Source organism: Podarcis tiliguerta (genome assembly GCF_965153285.1).
Source record: "Podarcis tiliguerta genome assembly, chromosome: 13".
In the NCBI taxonomy this organism is placed as follows: Eukaryota; Metazoa; Chordata; class Lepidosauria; order Squamata; family Lacertidae; genus Podarcis; species Podarcis tiliguerta.
This window is the reverse complement of record NC_139546.1, coordinates 21349925-21368551: the sequence shown is the minus strand read 5'-3', so window position 1 is coordinate 21368551 and position 18627 is coordinate 21349925. Positions and strand designations below refer to the sequence as shown.

Below are 18627 nucleotides of genomic sequence, written 5' to 3'. Positions count from 1 at the left end.
TGGAGGGCCACTTCTCTTAAAAAGGTCACTCCAATTATTCTAGTGGGGTTTTTTTTCATTCCCTTAGATGACTGTGCGGAGAAATTCTTCCGCCCTCCCCGCCCTCAGCAACCTGTAATGACCAATTCTGCAATAGAAAGGGTGATGGAAAAGCGGAAAACGAGTCATCGCATGCACTAGTTTTTACCAAGGAGCAGTGGCTGGTTTGAAGAAATAAGAATGGCTTTACTTTGGTCCATTTGCAGCACAACCTTGCTTGTGTTCAATGGAGTTTACTCACATCCTAGGTAAGTATTCATAGGATTGTAGCCTTAGTCCAGCACCCTCTCTAAAAGTTGCATTAGAGGCCCCTGAAAAATCCCCAAGCAGGGCACAATGGAGAGAGCCGTTCTGTTTGGCCCTGGCATCTGGTAGACAGTGATATAGCATCTTTGAACAAGGAGGCTCTCTTTCAAGCTAGCACAGCTACTAGCCATTGTTAGATCTTCTCATAGGCATCTGGCTGGCCACTGTGGGAACAGCAAGCTGGACTTTGAGCTGATTCATCTTATCTGTTTACTAAGAATGTGTTCTGATTATTTTAAAAGGCCATTTACTTTCCATGAAATCAAGCGGTTCATGATTTTGTGAGCTTATGTCATGCCCTCCCTCCGCTGTTCTTTGCATGCTTAAAGGCCCCAATTATTTAAGCTTTTCTTCATGAGTGGGTGGGCTGATACACCACTCTTCATCAACACAGATTCTCTTCCACGCTTGCTCATATCCATATTAAGGTCAGGCATGCATCTTAAAAATGTCATCTGCACCAGCCTTACGAATATTAACTTTGGGACTGCGAATGAAGCCTGTTCTCAAGATCCAAATCCATCCTGGCACCTGCAGTAAATGCTGAATCCCAGGCTAGTTAGAAGTGCCGTGTGTGGAGCCTGCTTTGTGATGGCTAAGGTCACTTGCAGAGATCTGCACGCACCAGGTTTTTGCACCCTGCATCAAACAGCGGAAGAAGCATGCCAAAAAGCTGATATGTATAATGAAAACAAAACAGTGGATTTCTATGGGTGCTTTCCCTAACTGTTTAAAGCACATTGTGTATGGCACATGATCTCAGTCCTGGTCTACACATGCAACAGAATGAGATGGTATATGCCATTTGCAAATGTGCTACTGTGCTCATGTCCTCCTGGTGGGCTTCTCATAGGCATCTATAGGAACAAAATGCCGGGTAAGATGGTCCTTTAGCCTGATCCAGCAGGACTCTTCATAAATTCTTATTGAATGTTTGCTCCCAAAGGAGAAAGATTCTCACCTAAGCCACCTGCTAGACTCTTTTCCTACTTGTAGTGTGTTGTGTGTGTATATATGTATGTGCTTGTGTATGCATGTGTTTGGAGGGGAATATTAAAAAATGTGCCCCATTTCATTCTGATGCGATGTCTAGCAACTAGTCTCAGTTATCCTGACAACAGTCCCATCACTCTTATTATAGATAAGAGATTGTTGTCAATATGGTGTGAGTACTGCTAAGGAATAGCTTCCAGGTGGTCAAGCTTTATATCACATGAGAAGCCCCAAAAGTATGGATGGCCCAGATCCTGTGGTCATGTCTCATCCCTGCACTGAACTATCCTCAGAGCCACTGACATTGCCATAGGAAGTCACCATGAGACCTGGCAGGTCCATGCAATTGGAGTTTCTGTACATTACTAATTTAGCATGAAATGTGACTAACCACTGGGAAGCATTTTCTTTGAGATGAACATGCTGCATCAACATCTAGCTGGGTAGCTATGCTTGTAGGTTATAGTGAAAATGAATACAGTGGCACAAGCCTCTTTGGAACAGTACTAAGTTCATTCAGTAGCATATAAATACATACTGAAAAAGAATGTGCTGCTAAAGACCACTACGGCTTCCAGTTTGCAGCTCACACACTTAGCCACTACACTTAGCAGCCCACCCGAGTTACAGACACATTGACAAACTTCACATAATTGCTCCACCATGTCAGCTCTGTGTTTAGAAGCTTATGCTTTCAGCAGCTAGCATGACCCAAGTCCAGCACAAGTCCTGGGATGGTGAAAAATAATGTCAGAAGCCACAATGAAATTCAAACCCATACTTCACCCAAGTATTTTACTGCTTTCTGTAATTCTACATTGCCTGGAATTTATAATTGCATTATCTTCTACATTTAGAAATGGTTTTCCTATGGAAGAAGAAGATAGATTTGTAGGGCAATGGAGTTTGGAAACATCCTCATTTTGTTCAGTACAAATATATCTCCAATGTTGAGCTTGTGGGGCTGGGGGAGGTCTGCTTGCAGAAAAAGGCATGAATGAATGGTGTAAATTGGGTAATGCCTGCGATGTTGCCAATACATATTTTGTGAGGAAAATAAATATATATGTGCTTTATAAAACTGAAGCAGTAAGCCCACCTGAAGTATGAGAGAAAGGTGAAAATTGGCAGGTGACCCAAGGCGGTATTCAACTAAGTTTTACTCAGAGTAGAAACATTGTAATTAATGGACCCAACTTGTCCCATTGAGTTTAGTGGGTCTGTTCTGAGTAAAATATAGTTGAATGCCACCCCTAGTGTTTTATCTTGTTGGACAGTACATTTGTCATTGAAAGCTTGGCTCACACTGCTGGTGAATATTCCACTGTGTCTTCTCTTCAAAAACTAGTTGTACTAGGGGATAAAAGGTAAAGGTAAAGGTACCCCTGCCCATACAGGCCAGTCGTGTCCGACTCTGGGGTTGCGCGCCCATCTCGCTTAAGTGCTGTCCGGAGACACTTCCGGGTCACGTGGCCAGCGTGACGAAGCTGCTCTGGTGAGCCTGCACCAGCGCAGCACACGGAAACGCCGTTTACCTTCCCGCTATAAAGCGGTACCTATTTATCTACTTGCACTTAAGAGTGCTTTTGAACTGCTAGGTGGGCAGGAGCTGGGACCAAAGACAGGAGCTCACCCCGCCATGGGGATTCGAACCGCCGACCATACGATCGGCAAGTCCTAGGCACTGAGGTTTTACCCACAGCGCCACCCGCATCCCTTATTAGGGGATAGTTGAATGCTATTGAGGGCAAGTAAATAGATCTACTCCATGAGCCACAATATATAAGGGAAAGCTGTCCTGTGCTGCTCTCTCACTGTTCCCATCCATTTCAATGAGGCTTGCGCTGGAGAACTTCCCCATGGATTGTGCTCCATGTCAATGTGTGCTGAGTAGGGGTACCATTTGAGTTTTCCATGCAGGCATCCAACTGACTCTAGCCAGTCCTGCCTGCAAAGAATGCTTCTCTTCTGGAACTTCATAATGTTTTGCCAGTACTCTTCCACACTTCCCTATTCCTACTGCTGTGTATATTGCAACCTGTAACAATCTGGAAAATATCTGAGAAGAAGTTTCAGCTGTGACATGTGGGCGATGGATTCAGGCAATAGTCATCTAAAAGCTTGCTATGTGGGCTCGGCTGAATTTACTCATTTAGTTTGTAAGCCTTGAGGGAAGGGCCTTTGTCTCATCTTTTTGGTAGATGGGAGCTGCTTTTGAAGAACTGTTTGAAAAATGGTATAAAAATATACCAACAAATAAAAATAAATACACATACAGAAGCCCGAGGTGGTTAAGTCCTGGAATATAAAGATGTAGGAAATAGGAAGCTGCCTTACACTAAGCCATCCTTTCCAGGGTTTTAGACAGAGGGCTCTTTTAGCCCTATTCAGAGATGCTGGAGGTTGAAGCAGGGACCTTCTGAATGCAAAACACATGCTCTACCACTAAGTTGCAAGCCTTCTGCCTTTTTTCAAATGTTTCAGCACATTAAAAACAATGCCACAAGTAGAAAACTAGCATATCAGAGACATTGTTTGGAGGTATTTTGTAGTTTTTGTTTTACATAGGGGAGCATTCAGATTTCCCCCCATGAAGCCTGAAATGGTACAGTCCATTCTTTCAGTTCAGATCTCAACAATCTTCATTCTGTTGCATCTACAGCTCCAGCTATGGAGAAATCACCATGCACTGATATCACCATAATCCAGTCAGGGTGTGAGAATTCTGGAAAAGCGAGCTGGGATAATGCTGGGCTTTTAACAGCAAGGTTGGAGGTGACCGTCTTCCTTCTCACAATGTGGTTAAAGTCACCACGGAGGAGGATTCTATTTCTGTGTTTGTTCCTGAATATCTGAATGTCACCATGAATACCTGAATACCTGAATATCAACATGGCAAGATGAAATCTGCATTATCAATGAATGCAGATACCATACTGAACTCGTATGGAACTTAGCTTGTGGTAGCCACTATATAGAATACAGTGTGAATTGATATTTACTCTGTAGTAAGTTGGCGGGGGGGAACCTGGGCTCTCTCACCAAGACAAGTAGTAATAAAGGTATTAGAGCTGGTAGGGGGGAGGAGAGGGAAGAGCCATGGCCCCATATCCTTCAATATTTTCTATTTTATATGCTTGTATCAGCCCGATTTTCATACCAATGGTTATTGCCCATGTTCTCCTTTCCCTGCTTATTATTACACATTAATGTTCTTTTCTGCCATTGTTACACTGCATTCAATTACTCTGCAATAGTCTGCTGTCCACCATTTCAAAAGCCAGCATGATGCCTGTTGTTTAGATTAAGAAGGCTAAGAAGCAAAAAGGTGCTTCCAGATTGGCAGCCTCTATCACTACCCAATCACTGCTTTTTCACTGTAGAATTGCAGGGGACTTTCCACACTTGTGGGGTGAGAATAGCCCTTTTGTGTGAATACATCACACTATCTTCCATCCACACTAGTGGATAACAACTGGGGCAGAAAAGAAGCCATTCATCTGAGCATGTAATTTCATTAATAATTTTCCCCCTATTGTTTTTAATTTGCTCTAAAGGACTTTGAAATAAAATTTAAAAATCAATAACTTGTTTAAAATACTTGAAAGTGTTTAGGCTAAATTGTAAGAATGGGGGAACAGAGACCACATTGGTAAAATAACAGCAACTGAAAAGACCAGGATAGATAGTGTGAGATTTTCCACAGCAAAATTTTAATTGTGCTAAACCCCCCTTTTTATTTAAGCGCTATTGTACAAATATTTCAGCGTTTGGTTATTTATTTATATGTAGGCAAAAAGGCATTTTATTGCAATTTAAGAGCTCAGTTAAAGAAACCAAACACATGCTGATAAAATGGTGCTGCCAGAAAAGATAATAGCTAAATTGTACGGAAATTGATGTGTGGCAGTAGGCTCTCCCACTCAGCATGTCACTGCATACGTTAAAACAGCACCTCTTATAAAGATGGAAGAGTAAGAGCTAAGGCGATCTACACCTGGAGACTGCGTTACTGTTGCATTCTTTTTCTTTTCAAGTCAATTTTTCTGCAATCTGCAGAAAGAAGCAGCATGGCGAAAACAGAAGAGAACAACAACTGGACGCTGACATTATACTGACACCCCAGACAAAGTGAGTGAACGGAGCATAGCTATTCCATAGCAAGTAGCTAGTGTGGAAGCACCCTGAAAAAACAGAATTGCCCTACGACAGGTTATCAGTAGCTCAAACCACACGGCAGCTGCTGCGGCGAGTGTGATATAGCAAGATGTGCACTGCACCGTGGCTTCACATTCATGCATGTGCACCAGAAGCAAAGATGTGTATGCTCCACCCCCATACCTTCAGAGATTTAATTCCAGAGAAATGGGTGAGAAGTTGAATTGTGAAGAGGGACAACTCTACCAACTCATAATAACACAATTCAACAAAGCATCCCCCAAGGACAAAAAAAGAAAGACAAAAATAGTGGCAATGATGTAACAGGGGACAGGAACCACATGTGATCTTACATTTGAGATTCCCCATTATGGAAATAGTTGCTCACCATGCCCCTGTTTTTAGCACAAGTTCTTGTACAGTAGGGGGGCATGTTTATATCTTAGTGAGCCCTTGACTTTTCCCAGGTGTTGTTGAGTATCCTGCAGAAGAACACAAGAGTGGTGAGGTCCACTGCCCTGACAGTTTGCAACCCCAGCCCAGGGCAAAGCCATCTATCCCATCTCCAACACCCTAGAGAAGGCATCAATGTCAAAATCTGAGTATCTCCCTCACTGAACCTTTCTGGTGAGCCTCATACAGATTTCTCCATGTTGCTCTAGTGACTTCTACCACAAGTATCCCTCTACAGATGTTCTGTTGGAAATGGCCTGAACCTTGCAGGCTAAAATGTAGGTGGGGTGGGTTTGGGGTTTTTTCTGGCAACAGGAAGTTTCAGCAGAGACACCTGCACTTGGGTACAGTAAGAAACAGCTCTAAGAAGCCTGCTTTTCTCTCATTCAGCTACAAATAGAGCCTTAGAGAAATCCAGATGGCCCTAATTTTGGGGAGCAGGTGCAGCGACTCAGTGCTTTTGATCCCTGAGGCTCAGACATGTGGGATGCTTCCACTGGTGCTTGTCCCCACCAGTCCACACGTCTGATGGGGACCACGGGGACAGTGCCATTCACATGGCTGGTTCACCATGATGAGTGCAGGGGAAGGTGCGTCTCTGGGAGGACGTTATTTGCCTTTCTCTAGGGCACCTCCTGCCTGTTCAGCTGTGCATGAGATCCTGTCATTTGGAGGTACCCTGAGATGCTATTTTCTTACGCTTAGGCGTGTGACAAAACTTTCCACGGCAAGAAGGGGTAGTAGTATTACCCCATTTCCCAGGATTCTGTAGGTCAAATAAAGGAAAGAGAAATTCCCCACAGCTTCTCCCTTGTGAAAATCAAGATGCTTCTGCTGCACAAGGGAGAACTGAAGGAGAATTTGGGGAGTGGAGGGAGGAAACAGAGCAAGGGGAAAAGAAAAGAAAAGCATCACCTTTTCTTTTCTTTTTGACAGCTATGGTTTAAATGTTTACTTTCTGTATCAGCTCAGCTGCACCTTCGAAACTGCCGTTTCATAAATACAACCGGGACGGCATAAGCTATAATTTGGAGATAGCAACCGCAGGACATATCTAGATCCGTTTGCGCTACTTTAATTAAATACTGCATTATGGCTTGTGACAACTTCATCGCTAAAGCGTAAATGAATGTGGAATTAAAGTGTTACTTAGGCTTTCAATATCATCATCTTTTGGGGTCTTTTTTTGTTTTGTTTTGTCTGCTCATGTCTTTCTTTCTTTTTCTTTTTGCTCCTCACCCTCCATTTCTCAGTTTAACAAAGAAAAGAGCCATAAAATCAAGATGCTTGTTCATTTACAGATGGAGCAGGCGTGGAAAAAGAAAAAGAAAAAAGAAAAGGCAAAGAAAGGAAGAAAAGAAAAAGATGGGCCACCGTTACACAAGTCTATAGCACTCCCTCTTCTGAGGTTTCTCTGATAGCAGAAAGAATTCCTTTGATGGGAAATGCTTGAATATTAATTGTGTGTGTGACTCTTATCTTTCAAACCCGGCTCCTTATGAATGATAGTTCTCATGGCTGTGGGATTTTGCCTCTTTTGTCTAGCATTTAATAGCCTGCTTTTAATTTAATTTATTTTTTTTAAAAAAACACAAAACTGTTGATTCGTTACTACTCTGGTACAATAGCAGGCTCTGGAAGTTCATACCTTTCATTTTTGATCTCCACAAATGAAGCAAGAGTAGTTTCCCCAGTCTCTGCTCCCCTTCCAGCCCCCCCCCCTTTGACCACATCGGTAAACTTGAAAGGAGTTATGGGGCTAAAGCAAACTTATTTTATTCCCAGAAATGTAAGCCCCGATCCCATCAATCTATCTGCTTCTCCTCTAATGAAAAGCCAGACCGTATGTGACATTTCGTGGCACCAACCACTTTAAATGTTACCAACATCAATCGGGTTTTTAAATGTTACTCACGTCTCGCACGGATTGGGAAATGGTTTTATAATTATCTCCTGCTCTCTAAACGCACTGAGAGATTTCCACTGTTGTTCTTTCTTTCTTTTTTTTAATTCTTTATCACAGCCAAATTAAATGACAATGCATATTTATATTCCAAAGCTCCAGGAGATAAAAAATAAAAATAAAAATTTTAAAGCCTAACAAGTTTTTTGCAAATGTGTAGTTGCCTTCTCACCAAGCTCTGGCACAGTAAAGGAAGTTCTAAAGAATTTGATGGGTTCTTTTTTTCTTTTCTTTTTTACGGACAATAATTGGATTTACAAAAATTCTTTCTCTCCAAATCGCCTGCGAAGTTGGAAGGAAGGAAGAAGTTGTGATGTTGTTTGAGCTAAATATTGTGCTGACAAAACCTTTTGCGGTTCCTATTTTTGAACTCTGCAACCTAAACAGAAATGTTTGCCTCCTTTCATCTTCCTAAGAAATAACCAGCATCCTTCAATAATTAGTAATGTTAAGAGGAAAAGCTTTCCTATGCCAATTTTAAATAGGGTGCCACATTGAAGCATCGCCCCCTTTCTCCCCATCACCAACGTGGGCAGATTAGCAAAGTGTTTAGAACTAAATCTTTGTCTAATAAAGGCAGAGTTGGTTTTCACCAAGAGCTGCTTGTTATAAACCTGCCTTTGGAAAATGGAAGGAACGTCGCATTTAAAGACACAAATTTCCCCGATAATATATTCGAATGGAAACGCACCGAATCCACTACGACACGGGCATAACTAATAAATTTGCAATATTTCAGCCTCAACAGCCTACAACGGTTCGTTTTAAAGATTTATGTGGTAAAAAATTACTCGGCGATGAATGGAGTTTATTCTGTGCCGGATTGGAAGGTATAAGGAATTAAACTACTGTCTTTAGCAGTGTATTTATTATTACCTCTGTCAAAGAACGAAGACTTTAACAGCATCCATGATAAATTTCAGCACAGAATAAACGGGGTGAGGGAACGGCACACATGCAAACACAAGCACATATATATTATATAAAAATATTACACACAACACTCCGGAAAATCCTGCACATGTCTGCCTAGTTCTTTTTGCGTACTGGATCATTCGCATTTCCAGACCAAAAGAAAAATAAAATTTGGAACTCGTATAAGGGCTGTTTATTATATCATATAAGGGACTGTAATATTCTGGAATACAGGATGTCTCTTTAAATCAAATTATGCTTCTAAAAATAACAAGCAGCTCAACGCCCAGAAAACATGCCTATGTGGAAATGTCCACGTGGAAGATAGAGAGGAATGCAAGCTAGCCTTAATGATACCTGTCAAGATAATGGGCACAGTCTTATCCAGGTGAGATCAGCTATTGAATGACAATTCTATTTTTCTACTCTGAAGACAAGAGCAAAACTTGAACAGGTTACTTTGCTGAATTCGAATCCTAAATTCCAGCTCAGCTTTTCCATTTAGGAAGATGAAAACAGGATTGGATCAGGATAGAAAATCCAAATGGCACTTCTTTCCCAACAATTAACCCGGTGAATAATCCACTAGGAAGATTCCCTATGCAAGCATCGCTGAAGTGAAGGACTGTGAAGGACAGCTCCTATGCATTTTAGCGGGGCTTGCGCAGCAGAACTTCCCAGTAGGTCAGATCTGTCCATCTCCAACTCCGCCACTCTTAATGGCAACCCAAACCTGCTACCTGGCTGCCTCATGATTCGGCCATATTCCAAGATAATTGAATGCAGATTAAATTTAGCAGCATTCAAGTCACAAACAGGGTCCTGAGGGTGGATTCCCTACCCTCCAGCCATTCAATGACTGCTTATGGGTATAGTGGGGATTCCAAACTGCATTAGTTGTTGAGTTACAGAACCAGGTGGTGGTAGTAGTTCTTCCACACTGATTAACACAAGAGTATAAAAGCGGACGTGTGTGTGTGTGTGTGTGTGTGTGTGTGTGTGTAACTGAACCTCCTTTGCTCACCCTATGAATGCCTGTCAGTTGTATACTCCAAAGCAGTTGAGAATGAGAGATGTTAACATTACCTATGGATTAAAGAGCAGAAGCTCTGTGTGACTTGACACCTTTTAAACAACCTGACATATTCACAGTCAAGGGAGTAACAGTGATTTAAAAAAAGGATTTTCCACCCATCGCTTCCTTCAGTATACACTTATGGGTGACAGGGGAGATCACAGTTCACATCAAAAAGAGTGTGTGGGTATGATGTAAGCAACCGAGACTGTTTTCGCAGACAGTGGGACAACCTGAGAATATGGAAAGGGGAAATGATGGGCAATTGCAAGTTCGGAAAGGAGTTCACGTATTTTAGAAGAGCACCCAACTCGCCATCACACAACCTGCCATAGGCAAGTTAGCATTTAGGATGGGAGGGAGAAGAGTGAAAAACACCTGGCGTTTATATGATTATAACCAGATTAATTTTAGAATGGCACAGCTATTGGGCAGCGATAGATTATTCGAGGGGTAGAATCACATGATTCCAGCTCCAGCTCCCACCCTACCCTGCCCTGTAACCTTTCTGTCTTTTTACAGAACGATGTATAGAAAATTACATGGGAGGAATAAATTGTCCTGGGGTTTGTTTCTGGATGGCTGCTTCTTGTCTGAGGGTGGAGATGGAGGGGGGTTGTGTTAGGGGAAGCTTTTCGAAGTGGGGATATGAGGTGGGGAAATAGCCTTAAGCCTGAATTTGACCGGTGCATGACCGTTGCCTTCTGGCTGACCTCAGATTCTATTCCCAGGCCTTTTCCGATTCTATAGTCTCCTGTCCCCGTGGGGGTTATTAATGGAAGCAAAAATACCCCCCTCCCAGCCAACGACTACGTCTTTCGTCATTGCAATGCAGCTTGTTAAGAATGGCAAGATGCTGGGGGGGGGGGGGAATGATATGTGGGTTTAAGTGCTACTTGCGAAAATGGTCTTAGTTGAAATCAAGGTTCATCACAGCGTCATCTGACTGTTCTTACGCCCCCCCCCTTCTGCCAGCTCTAACGCCATACTTCTCCCCTCCCTGCACTCCCTCAGAAAGACCACTAGATGTCACCAGCCTCCTCCTTTCACTCAAGGGTCTGCGGAAATAAAATGACGCCTAAAGCAACAGAGAGAATTAGAAATGCTGGAATTTATTTATTTATTTGGTTGCTTGTCATTCACAATGAAAAGGAAATCCTGGTGTATTAAAATCATCATCCAGCTATAGAATGTATATAAGCTACGCTAAGTTGGTTGTGGGTGGGGTGGGGAAGAGATGCTCTATAGTGACTGAACAGTGGGTTTTTTGTAATATTATTCTAGAAACAAATAGTTAAGGAAAGAAGCAAAAGCATAACAGTGCTCTGGCTGACTGATCTGAACCCAATGAATATTGTTGGACCTGCAGAGAATTGCACACATATTGCTGCACTCGCTGAGAATGAATGTCCAAGATAGAATTTTTGGAATTCAGAGAAATCCTGGAGGAATTTGTAGTTCTGTGTAGCCTTGCAGTCTGTCTCCCATGAAACAACATTTGGAGAAAATATAGATTGTGTTTGCTGAATCAGGATGCTTATGGAAGCTGCTGACTGCATTCTTAAAGTGTTAGGTGGGTCGAGGTAAAGATCCTAGGACTTAAAAAATGAGTGGCATTTGGAGCCACAGAGTCTCAATCAATGGCCATTCAGTGTGCTCTTAACTGAATCATAGGAAGAGAAGAGTGCTGAAGATCAAGGCCATCTGCTTGCCAAAAAGCAACATTTCCCATACTTTAGTCCCTATTCCTGCCACAAGTCACCCAGCAAAACCCAGGACACATCATTATTATTACCTGTAATAGTAGTAGTAGTAGCAGTAGTAGTAGTAGTAGTAGTAGAAGTAGTATACAACTGTTCACCCATAGATCACAGGGTGGTTCACATCATGCCACAATGAAAGCAAATGAACAATTAGCCTGCCACACTAAAAAGCATCTGCAGATCAGAAAGCTTTAGATGACAGCGAACGAGCCTAGTACACAGCATAGACAGTTCAAAATACAGCCTCTAAAATCATCGGCTAATCTGAGCTGGGGATAAAAAATTCCTCCCTGATTGCTAATATGATAATCACACAATTCTGAGCATGGGCAAAACTCCTAACAGAAATCTATTCCACACATTACATGGCGCAAACCAAACTATGTGACTAAGTGTACACTTGGAAAGGAACTACAGACTATTCTGGTCTCTGAAGAGCACACTTTCATCTTGTATATGTTTCCAAACATTTGTCTGCTTCACACATAACATTTTTAGTTGTATTAAAAAAAGGCCAACAGGTGTGTATACATGCTTGGAACACGTCAGCCGGTGTCCCCTTCCCTTCCCCTGCCACATCTCTGGTCTAAAGTATCCTCTGTTTAAAAATGTTGGAGTTTGACTGTACTCATTTGCATGGAATATTTAGTTAGTCTCTTATTTGTGAGGCTCCTCAGATGGCTTCAGGCAAGCCATTGTTGTCTGGCTCACAACTTTCATATGGATAATGCTGGTGATGGTTGGGTAGATGGGTTCTCCGTCTCATTCAGAATCCTTGTTATGAGGCTCTGATATTTAAATCACACCAAAGCAATTTTCGCACACATACACATGGTTCTATGGAAACGAACACATAAAAGTAACATATCCAGCAGTTCTTCCATAGGAGTGTGGGAGTTTTGTAGAATGCAAGCCCTCTGGGGGCAGAGACAGTGTCACACTGGTGCTCTGTACAGCACCATTTAGCTGGTGCTAAATGTTAAGGGGAAGGTATTTTTTAAAAATTAGGGACATCTGGCAACACTAGTGCCAAGCCGGACCGCTAACACTAGTAAGGTTTGCTACAAGCCCTGAGTGTCGTTTAAAAGCACCTGAGGCTGCAAGTTGGCTAAGGTTGCTGAGCGTAACCACTGACTGCTCTGTTAATGGTGCTAGTGAGGAGCTCCAGAACAGCTTTATCAGTTGTGCCAGAGGTGTGTTTTTAGCTCAAATTCTCCAGCTTTGCTGTGTTCAAGAAGATTGCCTAGGTTTTAATGCCGGAGCCACAGCAGTAAAAAAGATGAACCACTTAAAAAAAAGGGGAGGAGGGCTTGAAGCTTACAAAGCACATGACATCCTGTCACAGACCTCATGGCGCCAGTCAAACACCTGCAGGCTACACCTATCCTGCGGCTGGCAATGTAAGCCAGGGATCCTGGAGGCTGTGCCAGGCAGTAGTGCCAGAAGTTGAAAGATCAAGGCTGGAATTTTTGAGACATGCTGGTTATGCACAAATGAGAAACCCACCTTTCATCTCACACAGACAAGAGGGGTGAGTTAGCAGATGTTAGAAGATTTAATAGACAATGTTTTTATCTAGTGTAGACAGGGAAAGCAAGCACAATGGTAGGCTTACCTATGTCTGGCCAGGGGTATTGTTAGGAGGTAGCCCATGTGGACCATGCGTCTTTCATGCCAAGCCCACCCCCACCCCCTTTTAAAAAACCTTAGTTTTTAAAACTTTGCTTAGCTGGAGTCTTAATATGGTCAGAGCCTTTGCTTACAGGGTGGGTGGGTATGATGCAAAATGCAGGGCAGGTGAGACCTCAGCTACATATCTATCTTCTTAATTTGCCCAGGGGCACTCTATGCATTTATGCTCTGAACCTTTTAATAACCTAGCAATGCCTGTGGGGGGGGGACAGTATAAAACAGGTGTGAAATTTGGTCACGGGTGCTGAATTCAGCAACCTGGAAATTCCTGTTTTCATTTATTTATTTTTAATGATTCAGGTTTCTAGCAAAGACCCACTTGAAAGTATGTGGAAATTCTGCCCCTTCCTTTAAATGTAAAAAATAAATAAATAAAAACCACTTTATTTATGGAGCAGCTTTCCCTCTGAAAGTCAGTCTATAATCTGCAACTGTAAATTAGTGCATGCAATTTTTATACAAATTTGTGCTGTGGGTCTGTACTCTAAGTCTTTTAGTGATCCACCAATGTACCAGGACAAAGGCTTTCCCCAGTCCAACAATGCCAGAAACTGAAGCTGGGCCTCTAGAGGTCAAAATGTGTGCTCCAATACATGTTCATGGCCATTTATCCTTGCAGTTCCCTCCCTACAGTCACCGGCGGAGGAAGAGGCGTGCAGCGGGAGCGCACCGGCCCCGGCAGCACGATCCGGGTGGGGTGCCATTGCAGCTGCCCCCCCCACCTGCGCTGGGCGCCACACCTCTATGGGTGGCACACCACGCCCCCGGGACGCGCGCCAGCCCCGCCCCTGCCTGCTCTCCGCCCCCCAGTGGCAGAGCATGAAGCTCCGCCACTGCCTACAGTATGTAATTTTGCCTTGTTACACCTTTTTAAAGGCCAAAACCTCCTAAAATCTAACTAAAGAACTGAAATATAACAAGTATTAAAACGCAGCTTAGTTGGTTAGAGCGTGGTGCTGATAACACCAAGGTTGCGGGTGTGATCCCAATACGGGACAGCTGCAGATTGCAGGGGGTTGGAATAAATGACTCTCAGGGTCCCTAGTCTCCCAATGCTACAGTTCTATGATTCTAGCCTGATGGGTTTCTAACAGCCAGCCCAAATGGAAAGGTCATATATTTATCTATACTGCTTTTGGGAATGTGCTCATTCCCTAGTGAAAGGAGTTTCAAAGTATTGTGAAAAGAATGATCATTTTTAGCAGGACATTATAAGGCTCCTTGGTTGTTGCCAGACCAAAAGTGAAAGAGAAATCAAACGGGTTTCTATCCAACCTGATGTTCTGATGGTAGTTAGATTTTAGTACAGTAGTACCTTTGGTTGCGAACGGGATCTGTTCCAGAGGCCTGTTCGCAACATGAAAAGAGCGCAACCCGCAGCGACGCGTCTGCGCACGCACAGGTTGTGATTCACCACTTCTGCACATGCGAGTGACGTCATTTTGCACATCTGCGCATGCGCGGGTGACGAAACCCGGAAGCAACCCTTTCCGGTACTTCTGGGTCGCCGCGGGACATAACCTAAAAGAACGTAACATGAAGCGGACGTAACCAGAGGTACCACTGTACAATCCAACTTAACACAGCAACAGGACATAGGAGTAGAAGACAGCCTCACATCTTAAGTTTGTCAGCCCCAAACTGTTTTAAGATGCCACTCTCTACTCCAGTTCATTACAACTAACCCAGGTGAGTGGAACTACATTTACTTGCTATGATTTCCAGTGTTCTCTTTCTCTCCTCAACCCCTCATATTTATATTTGTTGCATAGTTTAATGCAAGGACTCAGGTATGTCACATTCATGTTTTTATATGAACTCAGAAAACATCTTACATGTGCATCTAAAAATGCAAAGGATGCTGTTGCGCTGAGCAACCCCACCCAAACATTTGACTTCCATAAAGGATTAAGCCTCAGCACTTGTAATTTCACAAAACAATGGATTGTCTCAGTGTGAAGACTATTCAGCTTTCAAGTACAGGTTCTTGTATTTCACTCTGCTGAACAGTTTAATACTGCCATGCTGGTAGAAGCTCTGGGGCAGTTTGAATGCTCCCCCCCGCCCCCCAGTTTTCTCTTACATGACTCTGAGGGCTAGTTCACATAATTCTTTTCCCTAGGTTGAAATCAACATGAATGGATTTACAGTTGTTGAACTAGTCTTGTGAATAGCCCAATATGGATGTCTCTGAGCCATGAATCAACACATCCTGATTCATACCACTCTCTTGAGTTATCAAGATTTAAATGCTGGAACTGCAGAAGCTCACTTTTCATTCCCACAACTTGGATTCCAACACAATATTTAGAAACTATTTCTGGCTCTAGTGAAGACAAAAACTTGAGACTGAAAAACCACCAAAGTCTAGGGCACATTTACAAGTAATGCTTAAATTCCCATATTTGTAGATCAAAGGAAAACTTCAGGGACCAGAACATACCCTGGAATTAGTAAGTATTTTGCTATCTCACTTTCCTTAATAATATTGGCAAAATGGCACATTCCAAACAGAGATGAAACAAAATAAAATTTGACAAACTTTCAGAATTTGAATATTTGAATCAAATCAAATGTTTTCAAAAACTGACTTTGAGGATATTAAAAAACCCCTCTAAATAATCTGCTGATTTATTATTCTGATGATCTATTTCAAATAAAAAATGTGAGGTAACTCTTTGCTAAATTCAATTTATACCATCTTTTACACCATTTTATTCTCACAAAAATCCTTCATTTGGCATACTGATTTTAGTCCAGTTAGCAGACTTTAAATCACAATTTTATAGCCAAAATAAAAACTTGAGAATTCCCCTATAAAAAAAATTAAAAATAAAAATCAGACTTGCACTATAGACTTTTAATGCTGCTTCACACATTGTTTTTAGGTCACACCCAGAAGTGGCTTGTCATGCGGGGTAAAAACTATCTGGCAGGTCAACAGCTCTTGCTTACTGGGAGGGAGACAAGGAGGGGTGAGATAGAAGGGAGGTCAGTGTGGTGCAAACACACCAGTGAAGTAAATCTGGCACTCCTGCCAGTGAGTTTGCACCATGCTGACCACCCCAATACTTTACCCTCCCCCTCCTGGTAAGTAACACACCAGCACAGAAGCTAGTGTTGCAGTTCCATTCCACCCGGTTAGCTGCTTCTGGTCGCATCTAAAGTGCTTTTAAACATTTGAAAATGTAAATTAAAAATGTGATGAAAACCAAACTACACATTACATGTAAAGTTAGGCCAAAGTCAATTGGGGTATGTTTTGGAATGGAGAAACAGAGGGCATGGAAAGGGTTTAACTCCCCCAATTGCCCACTCCCCATGTGGCTTTCACGTGTTAGAAGTGGCCATTGGGCTACTGGTGTATGCTGCTGTGTATACTGTTTGGCTCTGAGACTCACTGTGACGTGTTCACTTGGTGGCAAATCTGGATTTTTGGTTGTGTTATGTGTGATGCAGCCCACTGGGTGTCACTGGTGAAAAGAGCTCATTATGCAAACAGAATAATTAAAAAAAAATCCTACAGATTCTGAGCCTTTACAGGATTTCAGGATGTTTACTGTTGTTTGCACTTGACAACACTGAATGCAGTACTGCATTTCAGTGCTACTTGAGACCTCGGTTGCATTCCTGAGTGGAACTATCTAAAATGCTGAAGAGGAAAAAACCCAGCTTCCATTAAAATTAATTTTAGAGTAAATGTATGGGGTTCATGCTGTTGGTTCCTCTTGCCCCAGTAGCAAGATCAGATAGATTTTGCCTACTTACTGTTGAATCTCAGCCAACTAACCCCCCAGCCCCAAAATCACATCTCCCCACGGCTGATGCGCGAAAATGTCAGACAGGACCTTAGCAGCAGACGGCATGCATTCCAAACAACACCAGATGGATTTTTATATTAGCTACTATTTCATGTTCAAGGCACAGCGACCGCAATGCTTTAAAAGGAAAAAAAAAGAAAAAAGCCAGCCAGCCTCTACACTGCTGCCACGCTTGCTTCGGCGAGATTAATTCTGCAAAATTAATTGGGACAAGATTGAAAAGGAAATTAAAATGCAGCTGAGTGAACAGGCTTTTCAAACACCTTTCCCCCCTCTCTCGCTCCCCCTTCCTTGCTCTCTAACTATCCCCACCCCCACACCACCAAGCTTTATTAAGCCTCGGTTTCTTGGATGGCCATAGGTGAGTTCTGTTGTCATGCAAAATAATTTATGAAAGGAAGACACTCAGGACCAATTGGTTACACGTGAAGAAGTTGTGCTGGAGCTCCAAACCGGAGCCACTGAAGGGAGTTAAAACCAGGTCATAGTCTCATGTCAAAGGGAGGGAGTGAGGGAGGGAAATAAGTCAGACACTATTGAACTGCATGCATGTTCCTTCACATATAGATGTTTGATATATCTTAATTTTTGGCGGTATTAATGTGGAAGGCCTTTAACAAACAAATACTTTAGGATTCGGGAATGGTATATTCTAGAAAATGTAACATTCTGGCATATATATGGTTAATAAAAATGGATATAGAATTGCCAAGAACTGCTGTGGTGACATTACTAAATTATTGTGAAGGGGTAGTCCCAGGTAGACTCAAATAAGTGATTACAAATATTAATTACTGCACAATAGGGATGGGCAGATTATTCTATTTACTGTCTGTGTCAATATCCCATGTGGTCATTCATAAGCTTCTATCCAATTTCTACATTAATCTGTGAATCTCTGAAATAAAAAACCTGTACAGAGTTTGTATTTAAATATGTATTTTATCACAAAGTGTGTATTTAAATATGCATTTGATTTATATTTTATCCTAAAATATGTATATTGGCATGTTTGTTGAGAACTGTATTACAAATTTGGTGAGAAATCCAAAGAACAACTATGCTCCAAATCATGCCTTAGTCCAAGAGTTGTGAATTAGATGAGTCTGCTTAAAAATGTGGACCGAACAAAATTCTCCTCCACCTCTATTCAAGCTAAATACTGGCAATGGAATGGACATCTATAAACTGAATGGATGACTGAAAACTGGAAAACCATTATATGTTCATAATGTCTAGTTGGATGGAACCAAGAGGTAGCAATAGTCTTGAAAATGAAGAAACTGAATTATCACAATTATCTGACATTTAATGTTATAAGTATGTAAATGTATATGACATTAATGTTAGTAAAAACCCTCTTAATTAGGATGGCCATGTGTTCTACTGTACAAAGGTCAGCCATCTATTTGAAGGGCTGTCCAGTCTAAGTCTGATTCCTCATCCCTT

At 42.2% G+C, this 18627-nt stretch overlaps 1 protein-coding gene and 1 long non-coding RNA gene across 11 annotated transcripts in view; one reads left to right on the top strand and one right to left on the bottom strand.

Moving 5' to 3' along the window:
- Positions 1-18627, bottom strand: part of SKAP1 (src kinase associated phosphoprotein 1) — a 308856-nt gene that overhangs the window by 21357 nt on the left and 268872 nt on the right. The gene's annotated exons all lie outside the window — the stretch shown is intronic.
- LOC310662039 lies at positions 3897-8218 on the top strand. Its single transcript, XR_014504217.1, has 3 exons — positions 3897-5469; positions 5964-6123; positions 7203-8218. It is a non-coding gene; the product is annotated as an uncharacterized lncRNA (long non-coding RNA).